The following is an 18,529-nucleotide window of genomic DNA, read 5'->3' as shown; positions in this document are numbered from 1 at the left end:
TAAATGAGGAAGTACATTACAAGGTACTTGGGTGGGCGGACAGACACTCCTACTCCAGAAGAGTAAGCCAACCCCTTAACCTATCAATGATAAATGAACGCCACAATTCCTCACATCACCAACATGTTGTATTAACCTATTAGGAGCTGATATTCTGCAATTTATGCAAGCATCAAAGACAGGCATGAAATAAAGGTCAAATAGTATAAAAAACTATATGCCAGAAATAGAAGTTGCTGTATTTTGTGTTCTTTTAGTTTTTTTCCTGCAGACTTTGCTGATACCATGCTGCCCGATTTGGAAGGAAAGAAAAAACATGAATATTGGATGTCAGCATGCAACTGCAATGTCCACTCACCACAGAACAAACAGCAGCCAGCAGCCATCAGCAAATAAGTCCAAGCCTTCCTGTGGTCTGGTGTCCTTGTGCAGTGCAGATCTCCACAGCAATACACCTGTTCTGTCCAGAAATATGATGTCACCGGTTCTGGTGAAGTTCAATACAGACTGGTACAAGAGAAGTCATTGAAAGACTGCTAATAAACTGTCCCATTGTGCCTAAAATCGACACACCTTGCTGGATCAGATCCCACCATTAGGGGCCTGGTTTACGGTGAATGATTGGCCGATGCACTCTGCTCTATGCTTATCATCAAAGACTCACAAGAACTGTTAGAAAACAATACTGTTGTACATGATTAACTGAAGTGACTACACTGAAGCCATGTCACTGGTTCTCCAGGCTTGGAGACCCCTCTACACAGAAGACACCCAGCTTGTGATGATGACCTCCTGTTAACCACAACAACTAAAGCCAAAATGCCATAAGGAAACAGTGTCCCTACTCAAGTTCCTGGAAGAGCAAGACTGCAGGGCATCGAAAGACAAAATTACAGCTCTGCAAACACAAAGTCATATTCTTGGGCCACTGCATTTCTCAAGGCATCAGATACCTGACAGAAGAGAGGAATAAGCTCATACTGCAAGCCAAGGTACCAAAGACTGTTAAACAAATAAGGTCATTCCTAGGCCTGGTTGGCTATTGCAGGGACTGGCTCCCTCTTGCATCCGTTTATATGCAAACCTTGTACGATGCTACAAAGAAGTCCATGCCCATCAGATGAAGAAATGTCTCAAGCGATTCAGCAACTAAAGGCAGCCATAGCTTCTTCACTGGCTCTAGGCTTTACAGACTATTTAAAATCCTTTTCCCTCTACTGTCATGAGGAAAAGGAACACGCACTGGGAGTCCTTACGCAGCTACATGGGACAAAACAAAGACCTCTTGCTTAAAACTCCAGAAAGCCTGAAAATATTATCCAAGAAGCACCTGCGGCTGTATTAAAAGACATTGTTCTCAATCATGAACTGACTATACAAGTACCACATGTGGTAACTGAAATTATGCAATAAGCCAGAACTAAGCACCTATCAGCAGCCAGACTCACCAAGTATGAAGTTCCATATTGAGTACAACCAATGCGACAATAAAGAGATGCATCTTAACCCGCCAACAATTCTCGTGTGAACATCAAATGTTCAAAATGAGGGAGAATATTGGAACAAGCACCTTCTACAAGCACACCTTTATCTACAGCAGCCCAGAGAATGGAAGTAGATTCGGAAGAAGGTGGAGGTGAGAAGCGAATATTCATGTCATAAATTTTTCCCATGATTGACTTGCTTTGATGAAACAAGAGACTCAGACATTCCCATACGTCCATGACACCCCCATACCCAATGCTCATTATGAACTGTATGTTGATGGGTCCAGATATTATGAAGATGGCACACCCTACACTGACTATGATGTCACCACAGAGAGTGAGGTGGTGATTTCTAGAGCCTTACCAGTACAGCTGTCAGCATAAGCAGCAGAACTTGTGGCCCTCACTAAGGCATTGGAACATGCGAAGAACACAACAGCAAACCTTTATACAGATTCCAGATACAGCACGCTGACCTCATAAAAAAACTTTTCCAAGCATTGATGAAGTCATACAAAGTAACTATCATAAAGATACAAGCACACACAGGGAACCAGACCAAAGAAAGCAATCTAGCAGATGCTGAAGCAAAGCAAGCTGCAATGACAAGTCCACAGAAAGAAAGAAGCAGTTACAGTACCAAAGAGCACAGAACTGCAGTATATGCCTGAACTACAAGTCCAAACTGACTACTCCAACATCTGCAAAGCTCAAAAGCTGAAAGTTAAGTTCAACGATGCAGTTTGCTAAAATGTTATTAAGGCCCAAATCTGATAAGGGTCTGAGGCTGTATTTTGTGCCTAGCAGCTACGATAAGTGACAGTAATATGGTTTATGGTAATGATAATGAAGATACCTGATTACGTTTCTAATAAAGCAGAGAAGCCTCAGACATGGGCTGACTCAAATAGTACAGGCACATTACCAAGTAGCAAAAATTAAAATTAAGAGATTGCTAGGTCTGTTCACTTTCCCCTTTTAATCCAAGATCCATGCATTACCACAGAAAAGGACCTTGGTATGTTTCTGAGTGCTGAAACTCTAAATCAAATGGTCTTTCGGGTCCAAACGGTCCTCCCACATGGGGTACCAAAAAATGAAAACAAATTATACCCAACAATAGTGATATACTGTTTAAACGATAATTATTATCAATTAAAAGGAATGTTGTCAGAACCCGTACCGTTAAAAGTTGTCTACATAAAGCAGACAAATAGCGCATAGGGAGGGACAGTGAAGTCACCATAGGCACTCCGGATCCTCAGTATGAGGTCCAAATTCACTTTCCAAATGTATTATTATTATGCATAAGAAAAGACAAATAGGATGGTCTACAAAGAATTGCAGACAAAAATAGCATGGGTGGTTAAACAAAACAGGCCCTGATAAGTTCTCCTTCCCTCTGGATGGAATCCACTGCGCTGGTCCCCTTCTGGCCAACCGGTTTCGATAGACTAGCTATCTTTTTCAAGGCATGGGATCCAAGCGTTGGATAGGAGTCCCATTAACTACTATAGAGTTGATAAATATTAGCATCACTGGGTATTTTTGTAACTCCTCACTAGCTAATAGACTAGGTAGACATTCTGATAAGCAGAATGACCAAAAAGGATTATTTTTATGTCAGTGCCACAGATCAAAATTATTTGTAAATATTTAGATTTGTACCGTGCAGCTAAAAAACAGATATGTGTTTGGCTGTACCAAGAGCATGTTATAATTACCAGTCTGATGTAAATTAAAGATACTATAGAGCAGCGGTTCTAAAAAAGTGGGTCCCGGCTTTCTCAGCATGGGGTCATAACTCCCTATTGCTGCCCATCAGGCTGATTATTTTTCTAATCTCAGTCAGTGATTCAGGGAGTCTGGAACATCTGTTGAATTGTCTGTTATTCTAGACTCCTTCCATCACTCTGTGCCTCCACAAATGCTGCCATGCATGTGCTGTCTGCTGACTACACATGTGATGTTATGACCTTCTGCAGTAACTTGCTGGGGTCCAGTCATTATTTTTATTTCCTGATGGGATCCCAGAGAAAGATAGTTTGAGGAGCCCTGCTATAGAGGAACATAGCTAGAGTCAAGGATTTGAAGAAGCAGATTATTAAAGGGAATTCAGGATGGTTAATTTAGCTTAATCCAGCAACATGAATTACAGGAATTATGGGACATATAGTAGGTATAGCGATGTTTGCTTTAAATATTATAGAAATATTGTTACTTGCTTACAGTATGTCACTTTCAATATACTCATGTGTATGTTCTCTGTTTGCCAGAAGAAATGCAAATCAGCAATGACCAGATCGGTTTGGGAAACTCAGGAATGGTGGAGCACAGAAAGCAGAGAATCAGTCTGGCCTGATGGATGTGAGAGAATGGTCATCAGCCCTCTGAGACACAAGCAACAAGTGCAACATGTTTCAGAGAAATATCCACTATCACTATTAAGTTAGACTGTTTCTTCTGCAGTTAGGAAGATTTTTACTGTATGATGTTCTCACCTATTCTGAGTATTCCTGGTCTAGGTAGTCCAGCTAAAACCATGTATGCAATATGTAGTTTGCGAATGAACATGACATCATGTTTAATTATTGTACAAAATGAGGGAATGATAGAGACCCCCCTGGGGTCTGCATATTCATATAGGTAATCGATAAGAATTATTACAAAGCACATATGAGCTGATAAATTTCACAATAAGTTAAACAATGTGATTTGTAAGCTGATATTTGGCTTTTGCAGCGTTTGCTGAAACATTAGAAGTTACACCCAGGTTTGAGGAAGTACTGTATTTCCAGACAGTGGTCAACTGTCTGTAAATGACCGCAGAGGCAGCTAAAACCAGATCTCTGAAGCCTCGAGTACCAGGACCTCCTTGGCCAATCTGGGGCCACTAAGATCACCGGGATCGCCTGGCCCTGTATTCTTTTTAACAGTCTCGCCAGCATTGGAACTGGCGGAAAAACATATAGGAGATTCCCCTCCCAGGGGATAGTCATGGCATCCACTGCTTCTGCCAGGGGATCCCTTGTTCTGGCATAAAACCTGGGCACCTGATGGTTGAACCTGGATGCCATCAGGTCCACATCCGGAGTTCCCCACTTCAAGGTAATCTGATAAAATACTTGGGGATTTAAACTCCATTCCCCTTCCTTCAGCTCCTCCCTGCTCAGGAAGTCGGCCTCTATATGCTCCACTCCTGGTATGAATATAGCTGAAACTGCTGGAACATTCTGTTCCGCCCACAGGAAGATTCTGGACACCTCCCACATGGCCAATTTGCTGCGTGTACCTCCCTGGTGATTCAGATACGCCACAGCTGTGGCGTTGTCGGTCTGAATCCTTAAAGGGAGTCTGTGTAGCCTGTCTCCCGCCTGTACACACATTACAAGCGCTCAGTGTAATAAGGGCTCCCTCCCCCAAAACCACAGCTTGTTGCTCAGACATGATGAAAAGTAACCCAAACAGTGCATACAATGTACAACAGCGCTTATACAGGGTTAATGCACGCAGTCACTTATCTGTCTGTCGGTTTCAGATGCGGGGAAACGATGCCCAGGAAATCCGAACACTCTGTCAGGATCTGTAAGCCAGCTCAGCTCCGCTGCCAGCGTTCTGAAAGGCGCCAAAAACAGAGTGAGGGAAGAGACCAAGTCCCTGCTGCTGCAGGGTCCGTGACTTTTGGCGCCAACCACCCCCAGTCTGCCGCTCCCTTTGTAGGATTTCCTAGTTCCAGTATCTTCCCTCGGCTGGGGACCACTTGGAACATGCCTGTAACAACACTGCTGTCCTCTCATAACAGGAGCTCAGTGTGTAAGCTCCGCAGAAAATGGCCGCCGCCATCACGGAGTGCCTGTCCCCCATGATCCCCACCTAAGCGTTAAGCCGGTTTCAGGACGCTCCGGAGCCCAGGCAGCTTCTTAAAAGAAGCTGTAAGCGCTGCACAGGGAGGCCAGACAGCATCTCCCCTGTGCACAGCGAGCTGACAGGACACGCTTCTGTCAGCTCCTGCTGCGCTAGCAGTGTGAGGATTCACTAGAAGAATCCTCACACTGTGCCTACGTAGCTAGAGTGAAAATTAATAAAATAATAAAAATCCCCTAACTACTCTATTTCTTCAGCTGCTCCAGCAGCTCTTTAGAATAGCACCCACTCCAGTGGGCACCTAACACGAACTGAAGAGTCCGGGATGCAGTAGGGGAGGAGCCTACCCTCTGAAAACTTTAGGATAGGTGCCTGGCTCCTTCGGACCCTCCTACATCCCAGTGTTGAGCTGTGTCACCAGGACCATTGAAAGAGAAATAATTCGTAACGGACCGCACCAACCAGAATAAAGGCCAGTATGAGCATCGCTATATCAACCAGCAAATAAAACAGATCTGCCAGAGCCAGCTATAAATATAAGTATGTGTAGGGACAGTTGGCAACTAGAAGAAATCTATGTATACAGAATACTTTATCATCTACAGATTGATTGTCAGATCTGGCTGGTTGGAAAAAAAAACTGTTAATATCTGAATGTATCTTTGGCAATTTTACAGTCGGGACCTAATGCTTGATGTTTTGGGCATTGATAGGCGAGGGTCGAATAGTTATGGACGGCATCCGATGGCGATTATTTTATTTTTTTCCTGCTGCCCGGCTACTACCACTCATTGTCTCAGTCAGCCAGCCTCACAGTCTGTCACGGACACTCACTGTGACACTGACTGTGCAGTTTGCGCCACGGCTGTCCTTCTTTGGCAGGGCCAGCCGCCAGTGATGAATGATGATAATGATGATGCGGCAGGTCTGAGTGGTCTCTTGGTCTGTCATTCAACAGCCGCGCAATTATGATTGGCCACCCGGCGGGGTGTACGTGTGACGTGTATGGCAGCAGCAGCTCGCTGTGCTGCAGGAATTGTGTGGCCGTGTGTGCACGTGCGCATCACAGGGCAGGCGGCAGGAGCAGAGAGAGCGTCCGCATGCGCAGAAGAAAACTGTCGATTTGATGGCTAGAAAAGTTCTACTGCACTTGCGCGCACCTCCCGGCGCTGCGCAGGTAAGCGATGGTGGGAACCATCGATGGCCGATGATAGAATGGTCTATAGCCATCGATGGTTCCTGCCATAGAAGCCATCGATGGAGGATGTGCCGATGGCCATCCCTAGTCAACTGTCAGTTGCTCTCATCCATTACAAGGTTTTTGTTCCTACCAGCCAGATCGGACAATAAATCTGTAGATGTATGGCCAGCTTAAGTTTTACATAATAGCAATCAATAATCACTGGCGTTCCGGGCAAAGGGTGTAGTTCTCAGTCAGAGTGTTGCTGTAGAGAAGATGATTATTAGTACTGTATAAATGACAGAACAGAACAGATGAATATATTACAATGGGCGGAACCCTATGGTAGTGAGCCGCGTTCCCTGCGGGCCACTGTGTGGCTGCACCACTGTACTGTTGGCTATGAGTTGTACTTCCGGACACTGCTGTCACCCTCTGATACTGACAGTGCTGCTGCTACCGCCGCCCGGAAGCTGGACACGGAGACACCAGGGGTAAGCAGGGCTGCGGACTGTCTGGTATATGGGACTATGGCTGCGCTACATATTATTTCATGTGGACTTGTGTAGCACATCACTTGCAGACAGACGTGTAATACGGGACTTGTTTGTTTTGTTCTGTCTAGTAGACTTTAATGTTCTCTCAGCGAAATGGTCTACCGCATATAGCTTAATACCTACTATGATGCTTGTAATGTCTTTGCTGTCTGCAATAATGACAGCTGTCTTTGTGGTGTGGTCACATACCCTGGTAGCTGGTTGTGTAGTATGTAGACCAGTAAGAGACAATTCCTAGAAGCCGACTGGGTATCCCTATAGTACCCAGGTAGCTGGCAGGTACCCCCACGACACCACTCCTTGTTACTAGCTGCATAACCCTCTAGGTCTAGGACACCACCCCTTGTTGCTGGCTGCGTACCCCTCTAGGACACCACCCCTTGCTGCTGGCTGCGTACATCTCTAGGACACCACCCCTTGCTGCTGGCTGCGTACCCCTCTAGGACGCAATACCTGGGAGCAGGCTAAATTCTCTCCAAGACACCACCTTACCCCTAATGCTGGCTGTGCTCCTCTCTGAAAGCCACCCCTGGTAGCTGGCTGTGAACCCCTCTAGGAGCCACCCCTAGTAGGTGGCTGTGCACCCCTTCTGTGTGCAGTGTCAATGTATGCTGTGTACAGCAAGCCTTTGCCCTGACACGTCATCCTCTTATGGTCAAGATAAGTGTATATTACCTGGTTTATCTTAGCTATAATGTTTCTGCATTGCAATATCTACTTTATTTCCCCATTGCTAGTCAAAATGATGTTCTTAGGCGACTTAAAAAAAAAAAAAGCCAAAATTTTATAATGTACTGTATGTGACAGCTTCAAGACCTTTCACAAAAAGAAATACTGGAAATGCAGGTTTGATCATGAGTTAGCGATTTTCATATGCAAACTAATCTTCGTAAGCTATCTGAAAAGCCTGTTTGAGTGCAGGTAAAGTGTTCAATATCTAAAAAGTATTTTAAAAATGTATAACCTTTCCCTCTTGAGAAAGCTTTTCTTTTAAAATAAATATGAAATTTGGTTCCCAAACTCAGTCCTCATGGACCCTTAAGAGTTCGTGTTTTCCAGGTCACCTGTGGATTTTTAAAATGATACAGGTGGCCATACCCAGTTCATCCGCGGGGTCACCTGGAAAACGTGAACATTTATGGGTTCTTGAGGACCGACTTTTGGAACTACTGTAATTACAGAGAACGTGGAGTGGGGTTCTGTCATAGATCATGTCACCTGCCTCTAGCCGCACTAGAATTCATTAATGAATACATGTACCTACTTATGCAGTATTGAAAATGTACAGAGAGTAATCAACATATAATTCAGCAGTATAAGTACTTAAAAGTGATAGCATGCTCTATAATATTATCATTACAGTAAGCTATGTAGTACAATTATGCATAGCAGAATATTATGGCCAGACTGTTTAGAATTGATTTATACTTTATATTCTTTCCTTTGGACTTTTCAACAGTATATTGTTAATAGGTAGCTGAACAAAGTGCAAGTACTGCAGTGTAGTGTCATCTAAATAAGTAGGCAAAGGGGCAGTGATTGAGAAACCTATGAGTCAGTGTTGCGAGATCTGCTGCCCCCTATGCATGTCTCCACGTACTGGACAAGTGATGACATTTGTGCTGAAATCTAATCTCCTCTGCTTCCTAAAATAAACTGTAATAGTGTAGTATCATGCATTGGATGAGATGGCCAGGAAATTATTGCTACAATGCTGTAATGATTATTCTCTTTATGATTTTCTCCATCAATTGCTACATGAGCGACTTGGCACTGGCCGTGCACCCCAGGGCGGTATTCAGTTGTGCAAAAAGGGGGGTAGCCTAGAGCTTTTTTGCTTCGGGCTATTCAATTACAGCCTGTTTTTTTCGCCGGTTACACTTTCAGTAGAAGTTGTTAGTTATTGCGTCCAAAAAAGTGAATTTGTAAATAGTAATTAAAAAATTGGTATCCCTTCCTGGACCCCAAGAAAGTGCCAACTTCTTCATTAGCAGAACCATATAAAACTATATTTACTAAGGAATTCAATAAAAAAAATACCAATCCCCCCCCCCCCCCCCCCTCCCAAAAAAAAGACAATTGGGGGCACTTTAATTTGAAACAAACAACAGATAGATATAGAAAGAAAAAAATATTTTCATTTAAATTAAGTACTTTCTTTACATTCTGGGTACATAAAACCAATGAAGACATTCTTTTTGCTATTTTTGTGTATGTTGATTGTTTAGGCTTTATATTTAGATGACTATATTTGCATATGTGAAAGTCTTGTATGTTTTAAAAGATTGAATACATGAATATTTGCCCTTGTTATTGTATCATTGTTAACTGTCTCTGAGCAACTTAGTATCCTGGATATGAGGCATGGTATGTTACAAGGTGAAATATGAGCCTGTGACCTGCTATACATGTAGAGATTTGCTGAGTGTTCTGAGTGATGCTAGATCGCTCGGCACACAGTGATGCCCAGTGTCCTTTGGTGAGAACACTGTCCATGACGATTAATATCCAACATGCAGGATATTAATCGGCGGGCAATAGCGGGGCACACATCGCTATTGCAATGGCCCCTACACACTGAGTGATGTTAGATGATCTAGTGAGATCGCTTAGAAACCCCCCCCCTAAATCGCTACGAGTGTATAAGCGTACCAGCCACCCTAGGCTAATATGGAAGTGGCCGTCTCATCCTTCCCCACCAACAATATTTTCTCTTATATTGTCACTTTTTCAGTGCTGGCAATAGTGGCAGTGGCATCAATTCAATCACAGCCTTGACAGCAGAGCCTGCCACAGCTTTCATAGGATCGCCTCTTCCCGGCATCCCTACCTCGGTGACGCTGGTAATCCCAGCACGCTCCTAGCACAGTTCCCAGGGAGATCTCATAAAACCTAGCACGGGCCCAACTGCAGCAGCACCAGGAAGTGCTCCTATCCCAGTGCAATCTATTTGTGCTGGACCCAGTGCCCCAGGATGAATTTTTTTGTATGAGCCTTTATTTGATCACATCACACAATATGATGTATTTTTTCAAATGTCTACCTTCTGGGAAAGTTGATTTAGGATGTATTTGTAAAATTCTTCTTTGGGCCTATCAAGTTTTATTTCCATCGAATAATGTAGAATCAGAAGTTTCTGCATAATTTTATGGTTTGCGGCTATGTACTAATAGCTTAATGCAAGAGATTGAACAGAAATCCCTTGTAGAATGCCTTTTCTGCTACTATGGCGACATAGTAGCAGAAAAGAGATCTTCCGACCTCCTTTCTCCAGTCTCCATCTGGCACCGGATCCCAGTCTGGAACCTGACGCTGTGCGCAGTGTCAGATTCTCCGAAGGAGTTTCAGTGACAATTACTAGAATACAATCTGCAGATAGAGGGGTTATCTCTGATGTCCCTGCGCGTTTCACTTCATACATGATGGAGATATTTTCTTTAATAAGGGTATATATCAAAGCATGGAGAGATCTATAAAGCACTAACCAATCAGCTTCTAACTCTCATTGTACAGGCTGTTTAAAAGATGATAGTTAAGAGCTGATTGGTTAATGCTTTATTTCTCTCCATGCTTTAATATGTACCCCTATAAATATGGGGTGTGGCATAGCTCACAGACAATAGGTGACATTAGCAAAAGTCGACATGAGCTTATCGCATTTTTTGGTGTGACTGTCACCACCTGAGCAAGTGGACCCCCAATTAGTATACCACATTCCCTCACATGGATTGATTCGCTCGCCATGCTTCGGGCCAGGTGCCTTGCTCCACTACCGCTGCGCTTGGCACACTTTACCGTTGCAGGTGGAGTCTGCGTGGATAATATGAAAATATTCACAAAATAAAAATAAAATCATGTCATCCATAGCCATGTCAGCCTTTTGCTTGTGTTCACCTTTTGACCATGTCGATCATATGCATGATGACCTATTGCCTGTCAACTGCAGTGCTGTGATTATTAATACCTCATTTATTTATTTATTTACAGCTTCTTATGTAGTGCAGCCTATTCCGTTGCACTTTACAATTGGAAACAACAGTGATAAAACAAACTGACATAGAGGTAGGAGGGCCCTGCTCACAAGTTTACAATCTATAGGGATAATAGGAGGGATACATAAGGATAGAATTCCATAGCATGGCAGTCCCACCAGATTACAAGACAGTCCTGATGGGATGCAATCTCCTATATATTTGGCTACATCTGTCACTCAAAGTGGGTGTCTGTGTCTATAACGCTCTGTTCCTGGACTTTCCTCTTAATGTGTGATTGCCTTCATCTGTGCTGAACACCTTTCTGAGAAATTAACCTGTTTAAAACAGGTGATGGCAATCATACATTAAGGGGAAGTCTAGAAACAGAGCATTGTGTCCCTCCTGGAGAGGGTCATGTTGGGAGGTATGTGACAGAGAACCAGCCCAGTGAGCCCACAGACAGTGCCAGACACCCACTGCCTTCCCATGTTGCCCAGCACTGCTACTCCACAGCCACCAGGTGAGCGCCCCCCTCCCGCGATTTGCGGCAAAACCTTCCCCCCCTCCCGCGATTTGCGGCAAAAACACCCGCGACCCCCCCTACCGCGATTCGCAGCAAACCCTCCCCCGCGACCCCCCCGATTCGCGGAAAAAACACCCCCCCCCCCGCGACCTCCCTCCCGCGATTCGCGGCAAAAAGAACCCCCCCGCGACCCCCCCTTGCACGATTGGCGGCACCCCCCCCTGCGACCCCCCTCCCGCGATTCGCGCCACCCCCCCCGCAATTCGCAGCAGCCCCAGGCTATGCAAAACACTGACATGGCTATGGTCGACAATGAAAAAGGTTGACATGAGTTTTTGAAGATTTATTTTTAATTTTTTTAATTTTTTCATATTCATTGTCATGTGTCGACATGGACACCAATGAAGTGGCACACTTATGTCAACATTTACATGTGTTGACCTTTCTGTGTTGATTTTTTTCTTGTGGCGATTCGCGTCACACCCCCCCGCAAACCCCCCTCCCTCGATTTGCGGCACCCCCCGTGACCCCCCACCTCCCGCAATTCGCGGCAACTCCCCACCGGAACCCCTGTGAACCCCGCCCTCCCGCGATTCGCGGCACCCACCCCCGCGACCCCCCCTCCCGCAATTCGCGGCACCCCCCGTGATTCGCGGCAGCTCCAGAATTAAATTGCACATGGAAAACACTGACATGGCTATGGTCGACAATGAAAAAGGTTGACATGAGTTTTTGAAGTTTTTTTGTCATTTTTTGAATATTTTCATATTCATTCTCATGTGTCGACATGGACACCAATGAAGTGCCACACTTATGTCAACATTTACATGTGTTGACCTTTCTGTGTTGATTTTTTTCTTGTGGCGATTCGCGTCACACCCCCCGCAACCCCCCCTCCGGCGATTCGCGGCACCCCGGCACCCCCCCGCGACCCCCCTCCCTCCCGCAATTCGCGGCAACCCCCCACCGGAACCCCCATGAACCCCGCTCTCCCGCGATTCGCGGCACCCACCCCCCGCAACCCCCCCCTCCCGCAAATCGCGGCACCCCCCGCGATTCGCGGCAGCCCCAGGATTAAATGGCACATGCAAAACACTGGCACGGCTATGGTCGACAATGAAAAAGGTTGACATGAGTTTTTGAAGATTTATTTCATTTTTTGAATGTTTTCATATTCATTGTCATGTATTAACATGGAAACAAATGAAGTGGCACACTTATGTCAACATTTACATGTGATGACCTTTCTGTGTCTATTTTTTCTTGTGGCGATTTGCGTCACACCCCCCCCCCCACAACCCCCACTCCCGCGATTCACGGCGCACACACACACACCTCCCCCGCGATTCTCGGCACCCCACCCCGTGACCCCCCCTCCCGTGATTCACGGCACACCCCCGCGACCCCCTCTCCCATGATTCGCCGCAACCCCCGCCCCGTAACCCCCCCTCTCGCGATTCGCGGCACCCACCCCCGCGACCCCCCCCTCCCGCAATTCGCGGCACCCCCCCGCGATTCGCGGCAGCTCCAGAATTAAATTGCACATGGAAAACACTGACATGGCTATGGTCGACAATGAAAAAGGTTGACATGAGTTTTTGAAGTTTTTTTTTTTTCATTTTTTGAATGTTTTCATATTCATTCTCATGTGTCGACATGGACACCAATGAAGTGCCACACTTATGTCAACATTTACATGTGTTGACCTTTCTGTGTTGATTTTTTCTTGTGGCGATTCGCGTCACACACCCCCCCCACCCCCCCCCACCCCGTGACCCCCCCTCCCGTGATTCACGGCACACCCCCCGCGACCCCCCCTACCATGATTCACCGCAACCCCCGCCCCCGTAACCTCCCTCCCGCGATTTGCGGCAACCCACCCCGCGACCCCCCTCCCGCGATTCTCTGCAATCCCTCCCCTCCCGCGATTCGCAGCATCCACCCCCCCACAACCCCCCCTCCTGCAATTCGCGGCACCCCCCGCGACCCCCCCCGCGACCCCCCCTCCTGCAATTCGCGGCACCCTCCGCGACCCCCCCTCCCGCGATTCGCGGACACCTAAGTTGCAATACAGGGCATCTTTCATACAATTCTAACCATATTTCTCATATACAAACGTTCACAAATTAAGGGGGCGCAGCCCCTTACGACGGTGTGAAGAGCGCCCATAGGGCGCGATGAATCACCTAGTTAGATATAAATGCTACCGGAGGTTGTGTGAGGTCCTGAATATGATAAGCTTGCCTGAAGAGGTGAGTTTTCAGGGAACGCTTGAAAGTTTGGAGGCTAGAGGAGAGTCTTATTGTGCTTGGAAGGGCTTTCCATGGGGTGGGTGCTGCCCGACAAAAATGCTGCAAGTGTAAGTGGGAGCGAGTAATGAGTGTGGATGAGAGACGCAGAGCGGAGAGGTCGGGTGGGGATATATTTTGAAATAAGCGAAGAGATATAAGTCGGTGTAGCCAGAGTTATGGCCTTGAATGTAAGTAGAAGTATTTTATATTGAATGCAGTAATATACAGGAAACCAATGGAGGGACTGACAGAGCGGATCAGCAGACGATGAGCGTCTTGCTTGGAAGACCAGCCCCGCACCTGCATTCAAAATGGATTGTAGTGGTGAGAGTTCTTTCTTAGGAAGATCGGTAAGGAGGCCCCTCTATATCTCAGTCTGGTGCATTGTAAATGTTTTATTTTGTTCTTCTCTGGTTTCTAAAATATAGGCAGTCATACCCCTTTTTAAGCTTTTGGTTTCTTTTAATGTAGGGCCCTGCGTTTGACAGGTTTAAGTTTATGCAGGAGAAAATAATAGTGGGGGCTAATAGGGGTCACTGCTCAGCCTGTCATGTCTGTCTTGTTATGTTTTAGAAAGTGACTGTGACCCTGCTGTGCAGAAGCAGAAAACCATCATAGGTGAGTCCCAACGGTTTCCCATGTAAGTAAGTGCCAACCCCCATATTTTTTCTGTGATCTACTCTAATGCGGGGTACACACCAGGACGACCCGCTCACGATGCACACCGTGAGCGGGTCATCGTTGTCTTGTTCGACCCGCTCACGATCACGTGGAGTGCACGACCCACTCACGATGTGCACCGTGAGCAGGTTCTGATCCGATGGCGACCCGCACCCGGGTGTATGGTCGTTTCCAGATCCTACCTGCTGTAGGGGCCGCGCATCCGTTCGGAATCGGATCGGAACAGGACAGAAAAGGGCCCAATCACCACACAATCTACATCCAATTGGTCGGAATGGAATCTAGATTGATGGAATCTGACCTTTGTCATCCTGGTGTGTACCCAGCATTACTTTAGCACAAACCGGGCCTGTTTTCAGAGTTGGACACACTGCATGCAATGCCGATATTTGTGCAGTTGAGCAAATATTTGCTTCTGCATGTGTGCAGAATATACTTAGAAACCCCTATAGTGCATGCGTTACATTTGAAGCAAAATAATCCTTCTCTAATGGGACCTACACAAAAGGTCTTTTTTCAATGCAATCTAACTAGATCGCTTAGAAAAGGACCCTACATCGCTCCGTATGTAGGGGACATAGTGATAGCAATATGCGGCCCCACACTTCACTACCGCAGAGCGATTAAAATCCTGCATGCAGGATAAATCTAGTCTAGTGTTCTCACCAGAGAACAAACACCGGCCCTGACAGATCGCTCAGCTCACATTAATGACACATGGCTATGCAGCGCTGTGTGCTGAGCGATCTAGCATCACTCAGCAGAGTTGCCCCACATGTAGGCCCCATAACTCTGTGTTTCCCAACTCCGTCCTCAAAGCACACTAAACCTGGATACTCACTATTAGATTATCTCTCCAATCTTTCTGGTTGGAATAAAAATACTGATAATACTGTGTATGGGACCAAATGACAATTGACTAATTGATAAAATTGTGAGAGATGAAGTACCAACCAATCAGCTTCTAACTGTAATTTTTCAAATGCAGCCTGGAAATTGTAAGGAAGAAGCTGATGGACCTTTATTTTATTTTTAATAAATATCCCCTGTCTGACATGTTCCTGTTGAAAGGGTACAGATGTGTCCTCATACATCTTTGCTGCAGTCATGCTAAACAGACCCTCCTGGCGGGTTACTGTCATTTGGTCTACAGCATGTTGGTCGACAAGCATTGAGTCAACACTATTAGGTCGACGTGGTTCTAGGTCAACTTGGCTTTAGGTTGTCGGGTCATTAGGTCAACACAAGCATTAGGTCGACATTCAAAAGGTCAACATGGGGTTTTTCACAGTTTTCTGAGCCGACATGTGCCGATAGGCGGAATTTCATGTCCTACCATCCACTAGGGCGTGGTGGGAGAATAAAATAGTGTGCCCGAAGCATAGCGAGCACAGCGGTGCACTTGAAACTGTGTCCATGTGGACTGTGTCGACATTCAGGTAAACTGTAAAAAATCCCATGTTTTGACTGTCGACCTTGACCCATGTCGACCTAATGCTTGTCGACCAACATGCTGTAGACCTAACAATCCCAACCCCTCTTGGCATAAGAATTTTCTAGAATCATTCATCTGTGTTTTGCTGAAATTGTATTTAAGTAGCATTGCAATTCACCTAGAACACACGAGGAAACTCTGCTGAGTAATGTCATATATGACATTTGTATATCTGTTTGCGACTAAGTCTCTGAATCTATACATGAAGTGCTGCAATGTAGCAGCTGTAGCTTTTTTCCAATACAAGCTCTGTTCTGCTCCGTATGCAGACTCAGTCACACACACAATAGTGCACAGGTTCTCAAAGTCGGTCCTCAGGACCCCACACATTGCACATTTTGCAGGTCTCCTCACAGAATCAAGTGAAATAATTTGATCCACTTGTTCATGTTTTAAAATGTGTCAGTCAGTAATGAGTGCACCTGTCGGGTGACCTGGAAAACGTGAACTGTGTGGGATCCTGAGTGAGTGTCCTAGTGCATCCTAGTTGCATTGCATTGCGACTAAGACAATTTTCAGACCTGGCGGCTCGTGTTGCATGATATACAGTATTGAGCCTAGATGCTTGTGGACAAATCTGTTTTATCTGTTTCATTTATTTTATTTTGGCTACTTATTTACTTACTTTTTTTTCTAATATACAAGTTAAGCCCCATAGACACTAGAGGATGCACTCAATATGCCACCCATGGCCGCGGCCGTAAAGGGTATGGGGCTTTACTTTCTGACTTATTGGACATTGTGCATAATCATATTTCTATGGTTTTATAAAGTGCACCTCTAGTATGTTAGTATGTTACTGCAGCCCACTCTAGGGAATGGGTACTAGTGACCAACCTGGTTTACAGTATATAAGGATGTAACAGCAACACTACTGCTAACCTATTACTCAGTCTCTGCATCTCTACATATGTGTGTTATTAGTAGGCTGACTGGTGCAGACCACCTTTTTGTCTTATGCAATTTTTGGCACTGTCCTGTTGTGCTTGTAATTTAAGTTTACTCTGTATCTTGATAACATTTGTGACTCATCTAAAACTACTTAGTAAGGCACACCAGCTGCTCTCTGCACATGCTAGTCAGGTCACAGATGGACACTGTGTCCCTGAAGCTATATTTAAATGTGTTGGTGATTTGCATTCTGCCCTGACTTGGCATCCGTATTTTTGTTTTTTTCTTGTGTATATACAGAGAGACATTACTAGAGATACATTTATTAAGATGAGTTGTTTTAAACATGTGATGTTGCCAAGAGGGGTTTTACTTATTATTTATTTAGCACCTTCTAAAAGAGAATAGAATCTGATTGGTTGCAATGGACTACATCCCATCTTCAATCAAACTCCTATTTTAGTAAACCCCCCCCTAAATTCAGATTGAAAATCTATGTATATAACAGTGGTTCCGAAGCTTTATTGAATCATTGCACCCTTGAGTTTAAGAATTATTTCTCTATCATCCATATGGGATACTGGGTCTCAATACTATGGGGAATAGAGGGTCCTCCGCAGGAGACAGGCACATATAACTTTCTTCAGAATGGGTGTACTGGCTCCTCTCTTCTACGTCCCCACCTACAAACCAGTTTAGAAAATGCACACTTCTGGAGCTCCAGAGTTTTTCTTCATTTTACTAGACTGCTTCATGGGAGCCAGGGGTAGGGTCATTCATTGTCCTCTTCAGGTGCAGAGCTTTCCTGCTGCAGGACCACTGTCTTGAGTGGGTGCTTGTCACCGTGGGCATTGCACTGCAGCGAGCACACCCCTAGCATTAGTCTGAAGACATCTGTGGTGAGTATTACCCTTAGAGGGGGTCCCCGGTATATTGTGCGGCAAGATGGCAGCGGCAAGGGGCGGTGTCCCTGCACAGGGACCACACAGCCTCCCATTCAGACTGGATGTTACTGTACTGCCACTGGACCACCAGGGCATGTTATAATGTAAAACCGCTGTTTCAGCAAAAAACACCAGTACAAAGATTAATGAAAGCAACAGCGCCATTACAAGGGGCAAGGCTTGCTCAGACCAGGACCAGAGCTCTGTGGGCGCATTTCTCCCTGCATGCTGTAATCGCCATTACTCAGCATACGGCACTCCTCAGCGGTGTGGTTGATGAAGGGAGCCGTTTGCAGCAGAGACAGGAAGTGGAAAGCGTCACCGCTTCAGACGGCTTCCACAGGACCTCCTGTTTCTCTGCCAGGGGTTTCAGAACAACGTCATAATGGCCACGCGTGGCCATCGTGACGTTGTTCTGAAACACCTGGCAGAGAGCAGACGCAAGCCGTTGAAACAACTACCCTGGGACTCCGTGAGACGCTGGCTGCCCAGAGAAACAGGAGGTCCTGTGGAAGCCGTCTGAAGCGGTGACTATGGCTATGTGAATGCTGTAATGCCAGTGAGGATTGTTTATATCTAGTGGTAATCAGTCCACTGCTGAGGTCAAACTCGGTACGAGTCCTTTTTAATGAGTATCTTTTT

At 45.6% G+C, this 18,529-nt stretch overlaps 1 protein-coding gene across 4 annotated transcripts in view; it reads left to right on the top strand.

The window, feature by feature from the left end:
* The first annotated feature begins 6,875 nt into the window (after nucleotides 1–6,875).
* PCYT1A (phosphate cytidylyltransferase 1A, choline) overlaps nucleotides 6,876–18,529 on the top strand; it is a 36,952-nt gene continuing 25,298 nt past the window's right edge. The window contains exons 1-3 of one of the 4 annotated variants that reach the window (XM_083177509.1): nucleotides 11,094–11,150; nucleotides 14,095–14,226; nucleotides 14,450–14,494. The gene's annotated coding sequence lies outside the window, so the exon portion shown is untranslated. Of the gene's footprint in view, nucleotides 7,026–11,093; nucleotides 11,151–14,008; nucleotides 14,227–14,449; nucleotides 14,495–18,529 lie in introns of those variants that run through there. The other 3 variants (XM_083177510.1, XM_083177508.1, XM_083177507.1) reach the window with 3 other exon arrangements.

Source organism: Crinia signifera, chromosome 3 (assembly GCF_055691185.1).
Source record: "Crinia signifera chromosome 3, ASM5569118v1, whole genome shotgun sequence".
NCBI lineage: Eukaryota > Metazoa > Chordata > Amphibia > Anura > Myobatrachidae > Crinia > Crinia signifera.
Note: the sequence above shows the minus strand (reverse complement) of the source record. Positions and strands in the feature narration are given on the sequence as shown.